The following is a 12,815-nucleotide window of genomic DNA, read 5'->3' as shown; positions in this document are numbered from 1 at the left end:
ACTTTAGAGGCCAGCTTTCCACACATAAGCTATTGGCCTTAAATGATCATGCCTATCTTAACTAATTCTCATTTGCTTTATTTGCTTTCATATATGCTCCTTTCGCATCAGAGGCTTAGAAAACTAGTTCTCTGACTTCAATCTCAAGCATGAGCATTTCAATGCACAAAATCTGAGCGGATATGACCATCAAAAACCTCTAATGCAAGGTAGCATGTATTGAGCATTGGTGCACAAACATTGAAGCATCAATGAGGTCTGATCGATCTCGCATGGCCAAAAAGTCAAATCCAGCGAGTGTCGAGGCGCGAGATCTCTAGTGATCCTAAAGGAATAGTTGTGAGTGAGCTTGCATAACCAAGACAAAGCTAGGCCCAAAAGAATATGGGCGATTGTTGCTGCTTATTATTGCTGTCATTATATCCCCCTCTTAATCAAGCTCTTGAGCAACACCGATCGTACATGATGTATAATATGGTCAAGCTATGAATCACAAAGTCCTTGCATGATTGTGACAACGAATGCAAAAGTCTGGCCTCTTAGGTTGCATTGCATTTGTCGTAGTTCTCCTTGAGAGGCTCTTTGAACACTCTCTTTGCTTTGAAGTCTCTTATTCTTACAACCAGCACCAACCACCTCACCACTTGCATTGCCCTCACAACCTCCATTGTCGAAGGTTTACCTAACACCCTAAATGTTTACCGAGACTCCAACTCCATTTAAGTGTCTCTGAGTTTTGCCTTCCTGCCATTGGGAGCTACAAGTTTTTTTGGCAGACAAGCTACAATTCTCGATTCGTAACCTATCAGCAATGCCCAAAGCCTTGATCTTGAACCATGATCCGTTCTTGAGAGGCAACATAATGACCTAGAGAGAGTATGAAATAGCTTTTGGACCTTTGAAGGGTTGAAGGCCATTCTCTAAGGCACAATTGTCGATGGAGGCCACTATATCGTGCATGTTTAATGCATGCATTTTCGGGTTCTCCACAAAAATACAATGGTCAAATGTGGTTGGGAGAAGCAAAGGTTGAACAGGAGGTATGCATAGGACCGATAGTCAAAAACAAGCTTTTCATAGGTTTATCTCGGGGAGCTATACTTAGGGTGAAACTAGACTTCTAGTAGGCAGCCTTCTCATCGGGGTTTTATTTGACTTGGTGATGTCTATATTATTTGTGCCTTTTGGGAGTTGAAACCCAACAAAATATAGGAGTAAGATGATGCTCGCAAGAGCTCATAATTCATCCTCATTGCAGTCTATATAATATTGTGCCATGGACTACAACCATATGAATAAAGGTGTTGACATCTTTTGATATTGCATCCAGCTCGGCTTTCTTGCTCCGTGCAATTTTGTATGGGAATTAAAAATATTTATATGATAATATATAACATAATTATTATAACCACACATATGGTGGACAGGGAGGCGACGCACTTCCTTCCAAGACAAAATTCGAAGGTGCTTTCAACCTAAATAGACATCTTGACTTCCAACCTCAAGGAACTCATACTGAAATTCTTTTAACACCACCTTAAATGACTTGTGTGACATTCATGTGATCATCCTCTCACAATTAAAGATGTATTGAAATTGACAAAAAGCATAGTGTGCATAGATTGTTGAATTGTAAAGCAAGAATCGACAAAAATCAGACTCAAATTTAGAAGAGTTTTTGAAGCTCTTGATATCAATCCAAGATCAAAAGGCTACAATTGAACATGTGGCTCAAGGAGAGCTAGCAAATCCAAAACCACCCTCTAGGCTGCCTAGGTTTGGTAGGCTACCTTTAAACTAGAAACACACATTTCATTATTTTTGAATTGTGCAATGTCCAAAATCATTTTTGTAAGTATTTTTGGAAAGTGTACTCTCCAAAATCATTTGTATACATATTTTGGAGTACTTTAAGATATTTTTTTATCACAAAATCCACTCTTAAAGAAACAAATAAAAACAAGAAACTAAGATAATATTGTAAGTTTTTGGAAGTGCAAAAATAAACATTGTAAGATTTAATGCAACATGTTATAAAGATTGAGACCTAACTTTTCTTAACTTATTAACAATTTAAATTATTAAAAATAATTTAAATGCATATCTTTAACCTATTAACCACGGACATGAGGGGAAAAAATGAGGACACCTGGCAGCTTGGAAGAGAAGAGTTCGCCACATGTCACAAAGAAGGAGCTTGTGGATGGAGGCTTGAAGAGGGGAGGAGGTTGAAAGACAAGAGTTAGGCTTTGAGTGGGGGGGAGGAGGTGGAAAGACGAGGTAACTTTGGGAGGAAGGAAGAGACTTCGTCAATGGAATGGAGGAGATGGAAGTTCAGCTTTGGGAGGAAGGTCTCCAGCCATGGGTTAAGACTTAGCCAAAATTTCAAAAGCCAATCCAAGTACATAAGGTGAATTGATTAGCAATTTAAGAACCGATCAATGCATGTGCCAAAAGGAGCTTTGAGTGTTTAAATATGCATTTTTTTTGGCCTTGGCCATTTCTGAATTACTTTTTGGTTGATCCGTTTTCTTGTTTCTAGCAAAGATAACAAACGAGAGATCCATTGGATCCAAACAAAGGAAGCAAATTGGATTCCTAAATCTAGCATTGATTTAAAAATCCAGCACGAAATCTTTCAATATTTATGGAGGCCTACTTTGTGGCACTTAATTCACAAACCACCATTGCTGGATTACTAAAAACTTTTGTACTGAACTGATAGTATAATATGTAGAAGAATAGAGTCGCATCATTTACAAATGGAGCTAAATGGAGCGATCATATACGTGCCTTTGCACAAAGTGCTTCATGCGCTCCACCTGATGTTGAGATGATGGTCACAAATTGGATCTCTTGCAACCACTTACATTATTCTTAAACCACAGCCAGTGATGAGCTTATTCACATTAGAAACTAATCAAACGATGGGAGTGTAACTCCCTAAAGCAAATGCTTTATGCTTGGCTGGATGGGGAAAGATCCACCTTCAAATGGCGAGTGGTTGAGGATGGTCATGTATATTTGCCCATGTTAAGCACAGGTCCTAGCACTCATATGTATGTATGTATGGCCCATGCATGACATTAGTTTACCATAAGAGTTCTCTAAAATCTTAGAGATATCATAACGGTATTGATAAACACCTTTTGAAAGTTTCAAAACTCTAAAATCTGGAAGAATTATTGTCACAAGATGCTGCACATGCACGCATGGCACGAACATGCCTTTGGTTCATCGATGAAAGGTCATTGGTACATATGGCAGGACGGGTGCATTGCACTTTCCCACATGGCATGTCGATAGGAGGCCATTGGTACATATGGTGCAGTGGGTGCGCCACACTTTCCTATGAGGCACGGACATGCCCGTGGGGCATTTAGTTCATTCGTGTGGGTATGGGATTCACTATGCGGCTATTGACAGAGGGGAGGGAGGAGGAAAGAGAGAGGAAGGGAGGGGGGTAAGAGAGAGAGGGAAAGGGAAGGGGAGGGGTGAGGGAAGGGAAGGGGAAGGAAAGGAAGAGGGAAGTGAAGGGGAGGAAGAGAGAGAGAGAGGGAAAAGAAGGGGTAAAAGAAGGGGAGAGGAGGGGGAAGAGAAGGAAGGGGAAAGGAAAGGGAAGGGGAGGGTGAGGAAGGGGGAAGGGGAGAGGAGGGGGGAGGGGAGGAAGGGGAGGGGGGGGGGGAAGGGGAGGGGGTGGAAATATTATATTGGAAGGGGGATGGGGAGGAGAGGGTAAACGGGGAGGTGAGGAAGAAAGAAGGGAAGGGGGAGGGAGGGGAGGAGGGGGGCACACGATCACAGTCGTGAGAGAGAGAGAGAGAGAGAGAGAGAGAGAGAGAGAGACAGACAGAGCATGACTACGGGTGCACACTCCCCTCTTAAGGACCAATATGCCTTCTCACGGCCCGGTCATGCCTTAGCAAAAAAAAAAAAGACGTGCATGTGGCCTCAGTCACATGATTTTGTGCTTTATAGGAAAAAAGGGAGCAAAATGAGAAAAATGAAGGGAAGGAGAAGAAGAGGGAGAAGGGAGGGAGAAGAGAGAAGAAGAGAGAGGTAGAGGGGAGAGAAAGAAGAGGGAAGAGAGAAGAAGAGGGAAAATGAATGAGAGGGAAGACAGAGGGAGAGGAGAGAGGGAAGAAAAGAGAGGAGAGGAGGGAAAATCCAAGGGACAGAGAAAGGAGGGAAGAAGGAGAGGGTAATGGGGAGGTGAGGAAGGAAGAGGGGAAGGGGGAGGGAGGGGGGCAAGCAATCACGGCCACGAGAGCGAGCGAGAGAGAGAGAGAGAGGGCACAAACACAGGTGCACACTCCCCTCTTAAGGACCAATATGCCTTCTCATGGCCGCGGTTGTGCCTTCGTAAGAAAAAAGATGTGCGCGTCGCCTCAGTCGCGTGATTTTATGTTTTATAGGAAAAAAGGGAGCAAAATGAGAAAATTGAAGGGAACGATAAGAAGAGGGAGAAGGGAGGGAGAAGAGAGAAGAAGAGAGAGGTAGAGGGGAGAGAAAGAAGAGGGAAGAGAGAAGAAGAGGGAAAATGAATGAGAGGGAAGACAGAGGGAGAGGAGAGAGGGAAGAGAAGAGAGGAGAGGAAGGGAAAAACCAAGGGACAGAGGAAGGAGGGAAGAAGGAGAATAGCCTCCTTTGGGTTGTGGGAGGTCAACATATAAGCCACAAACCCCTTAAAAAGAAAATTTCCCTCTCTTTTCCCTCTCCCTTTCCCTCCCTAGAATCCAAACTTCCTCCTCTCCCTCCTCTCCCCTCCCTTTCCTAGAATTCAATTATTCCTTTCTCTTCCTTAGAATCAAACTTCCTTCTCCCCTCCCCTCCCCTCCCTTCTCTCCCTCTCCCCCCCCTCTCCTCCCCCATGCCCCTCCCCCCCCCCCCCCCCTTTCCCCCTCCCCACCCTCTCCCCTCCCCTCTCCCTCTCCCTCTCCCTCTCCCTCTCCCTCTCCCACTCTCCCATCCCCTCCCCTCTCTCTTATCCCTTTTCTTTCCCCTTCCTTCCTTTCCCCCCCTCCCCTCCCCTAGCTTCTCGCAATTGTGGCCATCTTTTTTAATTTATTTTTTCAAACAAAACATTAAAGAAATCCGTTCGCCGACTTGGGTTATAGTCACTTATTTTTTTTGATGGCCACGATACTTTGCACTCACATTAATCGCACTTCTTTTGATGCCTTTTTAAAGTATCATTGCCATCAAATATGGTTTGCATAGTTGAACTCGCATTAGACCATGTTTTTCACTAAGTCTCATGCACGATGGTAAAAAAACACGCTCCTGGTTCCATTATTCAAACACGCACATCTTTAATAGCCATGATACTTTGCATACACATCATCTTGGTTCATGTAAAGTATTATCTCCGTCGAATATGGTTTGCATAGTCGAAGTTGCATTAAAGCATGTTTTTCACCGTGTCATGCACAATCATAAAAAAAACACGCTTAGAGGTGTGTTATTTGAATGCACACATGTCTGATGGCCATGATACTTTGCACATGCATCAAACCCATCTACCTTGAGAGGTGTACAAAGTATCACGCCCATCATATATGTTGAAGTCGCATTACACCATGTCTTTTACCAAGTCTTATGTACAACTATCAAAAGACATGCTCTGAGTTGTGTTATTCCGATGCACACATATCTAATGGATATGATACTTTGTACATGTGTCAATACCACCTATTTTAAAGTAAGTGCAAAATATTATGCCCATCGGACATGGTTTGCATGGTCCAAGTTGTACTAAAGCGTATTTTTCACCAAGTGCCATACACATCCATCAAAAAACATGCTCTGAGGTGTGTTATTCAAATGTGCACATGTCATATAGGCACAATACTTTTCATGCACATCAATCCCACCTATGTTGAGTCACACGCAAATTATTGTCCCATATGATATGGTTTCAATGGTCAAAGTCGCATTAAACATTGTTTTTCACCAAGTCTCGTTCACAACAATCAAAAACACACAATGAGGTGTGTCATTCGGACACACATATACTTGGTGGGCATGATACTTTGCACACATGTTAATCCAACCTACATTGAGACACATGAAAGTAGCATGACCATTTAATATGCTTTGAATGGTCGAAGTCGCCACAAACCCAAATTTTCACCAAGTGTTATGCACACCTTCCAAAAAACATGCTCTAAGGTGTGTTATTCGAACACGCACATATCCAATGGGCATGATACTTTGCACGCACATCAATATTACCTATTTTGAGGCATGTGTAGATGATAGTATCCATATGATATGCTTTGGATGGTTGAATTAACCCTAAACCCCATTTTTCACCAAGTGTTATGCACAACCATAAAAAAACATGCTTTGAGGTGTGTTATTTGAACTAGCACATACTTGATGGATATGATACTTTGCATGCACATCGTACCCAATGGGAATGATACTTTGCATACACCTCACTCCCAAATATGTTGAGGTCTATGCAAACTATCATGTGCATAAAAAATGCTTTGGCTGGTGGAAGTTGCCATAAACCCCGTTTTCCACCAAGTGTTATGCACAAATGTCAAAAAATATGCTCTGAGGTGTGTTATTTGAATGCGTACATACTTGATGGTCACTAAACTTTGCACACACATCAATCCTATATATGTTGATGTGCATGCAAATTATCGTGCCCATATGATATGCTTCGGATGGTTGACTTCGCCACCATAAACCCCGTTTTTCACCAAGTGGTATGCACAACTACCAAACCCATCTATAGTGAGGCGAATGCAAAGTATCATGCCCATCAAATATGCTTTGGATGGTCAAAGTTGCCATATATCCCGTTTTTCACCAAGTGTTATGCACAACCACAACAAATACGCTTTGAAGTGTGTTAATCGAACGTGTACATACCCAATGGGTGTGATACTTTCCACATGTGTGAATCCCAATTTTTTTGAGGTGTGTGAAAAGTATCATGCCCATCGGATATGGTTTGGATGGTCAAAGTTTTTACAAACCTTGTTTTACCAAGTGTTATGCACAACCATAAAAAAATAGTATCTAAGATGTGCTATTCAAATGTAATCATGTCCCATGGGAATGATACTTAAAGACACACAGATTTATTAATACCACCTATTTTGAGGCACGTACAAAGTATCATCTGCATCAAATATGCTTTGGATGGTGGAAGTCGCCATAAATCCCGTTTTCCACCAAGCATCATGCACACCGTCAAAAAAAACAATTTGAGGTGTGTTATTTGAACATGTACATACCCGATGGGCATAATACTTTTCATGTGTATCAATCCCACATAAATTGAGGTGCATGCAAAGTATTGTTCCCATCAGATATGATTTGGATGGTCGAAGTCACAAATCTTGTTTTCCACCAAGTGTTATGCACAATTCTCCAGAAACACGCTCTGAGGCACATGTGTTATTCGTATGCACACATACCAGATGGGCATGATACTTTTTCCACAGATCAATCCCATTTACACTAAGGCAAATTAAAAGTATTAGGCCCATCGGATATGCTTTGGATGGTCAAAGTCGCCATAAACCTCTTTTTTCAACAAATTTTAATGCACAACTGCCTCAAAAAATACACTCTGAAATGTGTTAGTCAAATGTGTACATATATATAAGACTATTCCTTTGACCTATTGGCATACAGCTAACCCTCCGACTGGAGGGATAGCTCTGGGAACAAATTCTCTGACAAAAAATACAAAACTAAATTTGAAGCAGGGTGTACCTTTGCACGGATATCATACATGCACTTGAGGTCCATGAGAATTTTGTCCAAGGAGTCTAAGCCGGAGGATAGCATTTCAAACTACTCACGCAACCCACCTTCCACTGTAGTTTGGTTCAACTCCAACAGGGAGTTCAATTCCCAACTCTCACTTAGTGTTAGGGCCCCGACGTAGTGATCCCTCTAGTTCAGACATGACCAAGAGCTTGAACAAGGAAATGCAAGAACCCACTGGCCTAAGGGCCTCCGAAGCCCCCACCACCAGCATAGCTCCACCTCATTCCCTTGTTCCTTCTGTAGAATCCAGATTAAGGGGGACTATATCCAACGTGTTTGGACAGTTAGGCCAAACGAATTCAATAGAAATGGAGAACCCTTTTGCCAACATGCCATGAAAAGGGGAGGCTAGCGACAACATGTCCTTGAGCCACAAGCAAGGAGTGAGGCTATCTTTGTGGACTTAGGACCCACAGTCTTCACGGGGCACCTTGACCCAAAGTGCATGGAGGGACTTTGCGAGACAAAACCCTCGCCTTGGACACTCCTTGGAAACTTATGAGCCTTCGACCTTTGAGGTGCCCCCAACATTCGCCAACTATGTGCCCTTACAAGCTCCACCCCACAGACCAATGCAAGGAGAGTCCACATAGATGCCGGGTAACCCTCTTCCTCTTGGAGCTCGACATTTTAGTCCCATAGTTACAACCTCAATGTATGGGGGAGTGGGATTCATAGCCCACAACATCAGTACCAGCACATCAATAGACCTCGCTACCAGGACCTCGCTACCAGGGCAAGGCTTGAGGCCGCCTTGTTGAGAGTTGTGGTGCCATGAGCACATGTAGAGCAAAGGTATGAGTAAAGGGAAAGCTGCCACATGGCATGGAGGAGATATCCCACATGTGAGCAAGCAAATGGATGTAAGTACCCTCACCTATAAAGGGAGGTTCATTTGAAGTAATATCAAATCAAGCACTTTGCACTATCTCAAGATTCTCTTTATGAGTCCAAGCTAATCTATCTTGGAACCTAATTGACTTGAGGTACATGTCATGAGCACTCTCTTCATCATGTTTGCACTTAGGTTGCATCCTCCTTAGATTAGTGTTGTATTAGGATGTTGTCTTAGTGAATAGGAGAGTACGATCCTCACTTTGTCATGGTATCAGAGCTTAGTTCTAGATCTCCTAGATTAGATGTAGATTTTAGGTTGAGAGATTTCCGTCCATAGTTCTTTAGTTGAGTACTCACTGAGAGTTTGAGATTGCCAGTTCTCTAAGGTTTTCCATCAATAGGAAGCAACTATGTGAGAACTATGCCGTAGAGGTCGATGAGGGCTTGCTTGTGAGGCTTTGCTACATCCCATGAACTCGGCCATGCTGCAACCTATCTCTACAACACCCACAAGCAAATGACCTTTTGAAAATACGACTCATGCTGAAGGGCTAAAGTGACAACCTGCACCAGAACCGTGGGCTTTGACCACCTAAGCTCACAATGCTCTCACCCACGATGAACTCTCAAAGGAAACTCACAGGACGAGACCTCTCCTATCTACAGCAGCAGCAACTACAGCTAAGGAGGCGGCCTAGTTTTACCCACAGTCGTCTTCAACAAACAACGCATCTCCCACAGCCCTACTCTTCAAGCCTCCATCTAACAGCTCAGCAGTCCACAGGCGCAATTAGCCCAGTGTCACAACCACTCCAAACGCCTTCACGGATGGTCACCTACGACGCCTCCTCCACAGTGTGCCTCTCCTCGCAATGCACACAGGTTGTAGATCCCACCTCATGGTCGAGCATTACCAGTAGCAAAGCATAGCCTCCTCATACAGTCCCCAGTAAGAGCGACTTTGGACAGCAGCGACCCAACCGAAGGCTAGCAGACTAACAGCTCTCAGTCCTTCACCGTTCGACGTAAGCTTCTCCATCCATAGCATCTGGGCTTCCATGAGCACCATGCAACGACCACTGAAGCCGATGAAGCCACTCCAAGCCTAAGAGGCCTTGCAACTTTCAACTACTCTAGGTGCCTCGAACTGTCGACCAGCCTCGAACGGTTGTGCTCCCACAAGGAGCTCTCAACAGCGCATCTATGCTAGCCCAACTCTATATCCTTGCTCTGTGAGTGCATAACAAAACTGTTGAGCTCCTCCGTCAGCGCAACTTGCAGCTCCTGAGCTCCTCCGTTGCCATCGTCGCAGAAGGCTCAAAGCCCTTCTTTCTTCCTTCTCCAAGGTCTCACCACAAAATGCCACGTGGCAGATAAGGTGGTAACTTTTTAACTGTGGTTAAGTTAACTGTTCAGGTCAGTTGAACCTTGGTACAGTTTAAGTAACGATGGGTTAACTAAACTGGGGTAATAGGTCACCACAGTGCCACCTAAGCATAGAGTCCCTTGCTAAGCATAGTATGGAATTCAGCATGTGAATCCTGTGCCACATCATCAAAGGCCCTCTTGTTCACAGAAACTTCAACAAGCTGTAACTTGCAATCCAAGAGGAATTTGAACACACTTCAAAAAGGAAAAGTGATTGTTTTTTCAAGCTCTACAGGCCTGTGAAGTCAGAATCATTGTTAGCAATTAGACACTGCCAATAGTGAAAGAAATCAATTGGTAAGACCTTTGCAACAAATGGAAAAGCAAAGCATGAATGCACACATCATTGTCATAAGCATGCCAAAAGCACAAGTGCGTGAGATGACCATAGCACGAAGCATGGCATCCACACATAAAGCATCAAGGCACATGGAAGAACAAAGCATCATGCATGAAGCTACACAAGGAAGACGATTGCAGATTGAAGAACCAACAAGTCAACTACGTGGAGTCATCATCAAGCCATGAGCAGAATGACAATAACAACATGTATTGAAAAGCAAAAACTTTGCCAACCTTGCCTATATTTTGTAAATCAAGTCTGACCACCTGAGAGTAGCTATGAAAGCACCCAGGGGAGGATTTGATCTTGTAACTCACATCTGACCACCTTGCAGTAGCCAAAGGATCATGGCACCAAGGGGAGGTGTTGAGAGTTGTGGTGCCATGAGCACATGTAGAGCAAAGGTATGAGTAAAGGGAAAGCTGCCACATGGCATGGAGGAGATATCCCACATGTGAGCAAGCAAATGGATGTAAGTACCCTCACCTATAAAAGGGAGGTTCATTTGAAGTAATATCAAATCAAGCACTTTGCACTATCTCAAGATTCTCTTTATGAGTCCAAGCTAATCTCTCTTGGAACCTAATTGACTTGAGGTACATGTCATGAGCACTCTCTTCATCATGTTTGCACTTAGGTTGCATCCTCCTTAGATTAGTGTTGTATTAGGATGTTGTCTTAGTGAATAGGAGAGTATGATCCTCACTTTGTCATGCCTCTACACCCTATTAGGCCCACAAAAGTGATGCATGCACAAGCTTCCCAAATAGTGCTATTGGATGAGGTGATGTGCATCCTAGTGGATGCACTAGGAAGGGGGGCCGCTCCACCCTTGGTTGTACCCGTATTTCCCATAGGGATCACCAATGCCTCTAGGAGTTGACCCATATCGATATCCAAGTTGATAACTAAATTTCTCCATGGATTACAATAAGATCAAGCTCATTCTAGAGTTGCCCCCCCTAGAACGCCAAGGGAGTGCAACGGTTTATAGGCCATATGGGTTACTATCGAAGATTCATCCTATTTTACGCAGACATGCCGGCCATTGTACAAATTGTTAGTAGTCTTTGAGTGGACCGAGGAATGTCAGAGATCCTTCAAAGCCCTCAAGCTAGCTCTAGCTACAACATCGGTATTGTGGGCCCTAGACTAGAATTTAATATTCCACATCCACATAAATGCCTCAAACTTTGCCATTGGATCCATGATAGTCCAACCAGGGGTGTACAACTTGGACTACCCTGTGTACCAAATGCTAGTTGGCAATTAAACGATGCCGAGGTTAATTACACTACAATAGAGAGAGATGGCCTAGCCATGGGTTATGCAGTTAAGAAGTTTAGGCATTACTTGCTAGCCAACAAGTGCGTCTTTTTGGTTGATCATCAAGCACTACTATACCTAGTTAACAAGCCATGCATGACACAATGCATAATAAGGTGAATGCTATTCCTCTTGGAGTTTGACTTCACAGTTGTAGTGCGTAAAGGAAAGACCCACATCCTAGCCCACCACCTCTTGAGGATTCCCAATGGAGAATCTCCAATGGGAGTCAAGGATGACCTCCTAGATGCTCCCTTATTTCTCATTGACATAATTCTAGAATGGGCAGCAGAAATAGGTCATTACCTCGCAAACGGGTTACCTATGGATAGAACTCTCGAAAGAGACAGAGCTTGCAAACTCATTAAAGATGCAGTGCTATACCAGCTAATTGCAAGCCAACTCTACCGCATGGGCAAGGATGGCATCATGCGCAGGTGCGTGTGCGAACATGGATATGTGGATGTGCTCGAAGAAGCCCATTCTGGGATAGCATGCAATCACTTTTTTTATGACATTACAGCACTTAAGGTGTTATAGCCAAGCCTCTGGCAGCCAACCCTTTTTGGAGATGCAGCCAAGTTTATCAAGTAATGTGATTTTTGCCAAAGAGTGAAAATGCCACATAAAGTAGATATGATGCCCCTAATAGGAATATTAACCGATCGGCCTTTGAGAAATGGGGCATAGATTTCATTGGTCCTATAAGCCCAACAACTAAATGAATAGAAGCCAAATACATTATCCTAGCTACATATTATTTCACCAAAATGTAGAGGGCTAAGCCACAAGGAAAGCTGATGTGCAATCCATAGCTAAGTTTTTATATGAAGAGGTCATTACACGGTTTGGGTGTCCCTTGGCACTAGTCAGTGTTATCGAGGAACTCATTTCCTCAATGAAACAATAGAGATCCTGACTAGCCATACTATCCTAGAGCAAATGACCTAGCGAAAAGCTCGAACAAAACCTGCTACACAATTATAACTTGCACCATTGAAGCCAATCGTACTGACTGGGAGCACAACCTCATCGTCACAACATTGTGGGCCTACAAACATCTTACAAAGTGGTAATGAACTGC

This window comes from Dipteris shenzhenensis, chromosome 10, assembly GCF_047967505.1.
Source record: "Dipteris shenzhenensis isolate YYH24624 ecotype China chromosome 10, Dip_SZ_1.0, whole genome shotgun sequence".
Classification (NCBI taxonomy): domain Eukaryota; kingdom Viridiplantae; phylum Streptophyta; class Polypodiopsida; order Gleicheniales; family Dipteridaceae; genus Dipteris; species Dipteris shenzhenensis.
Note: the sequence above shows the minus strand (reverse complement) of the source record.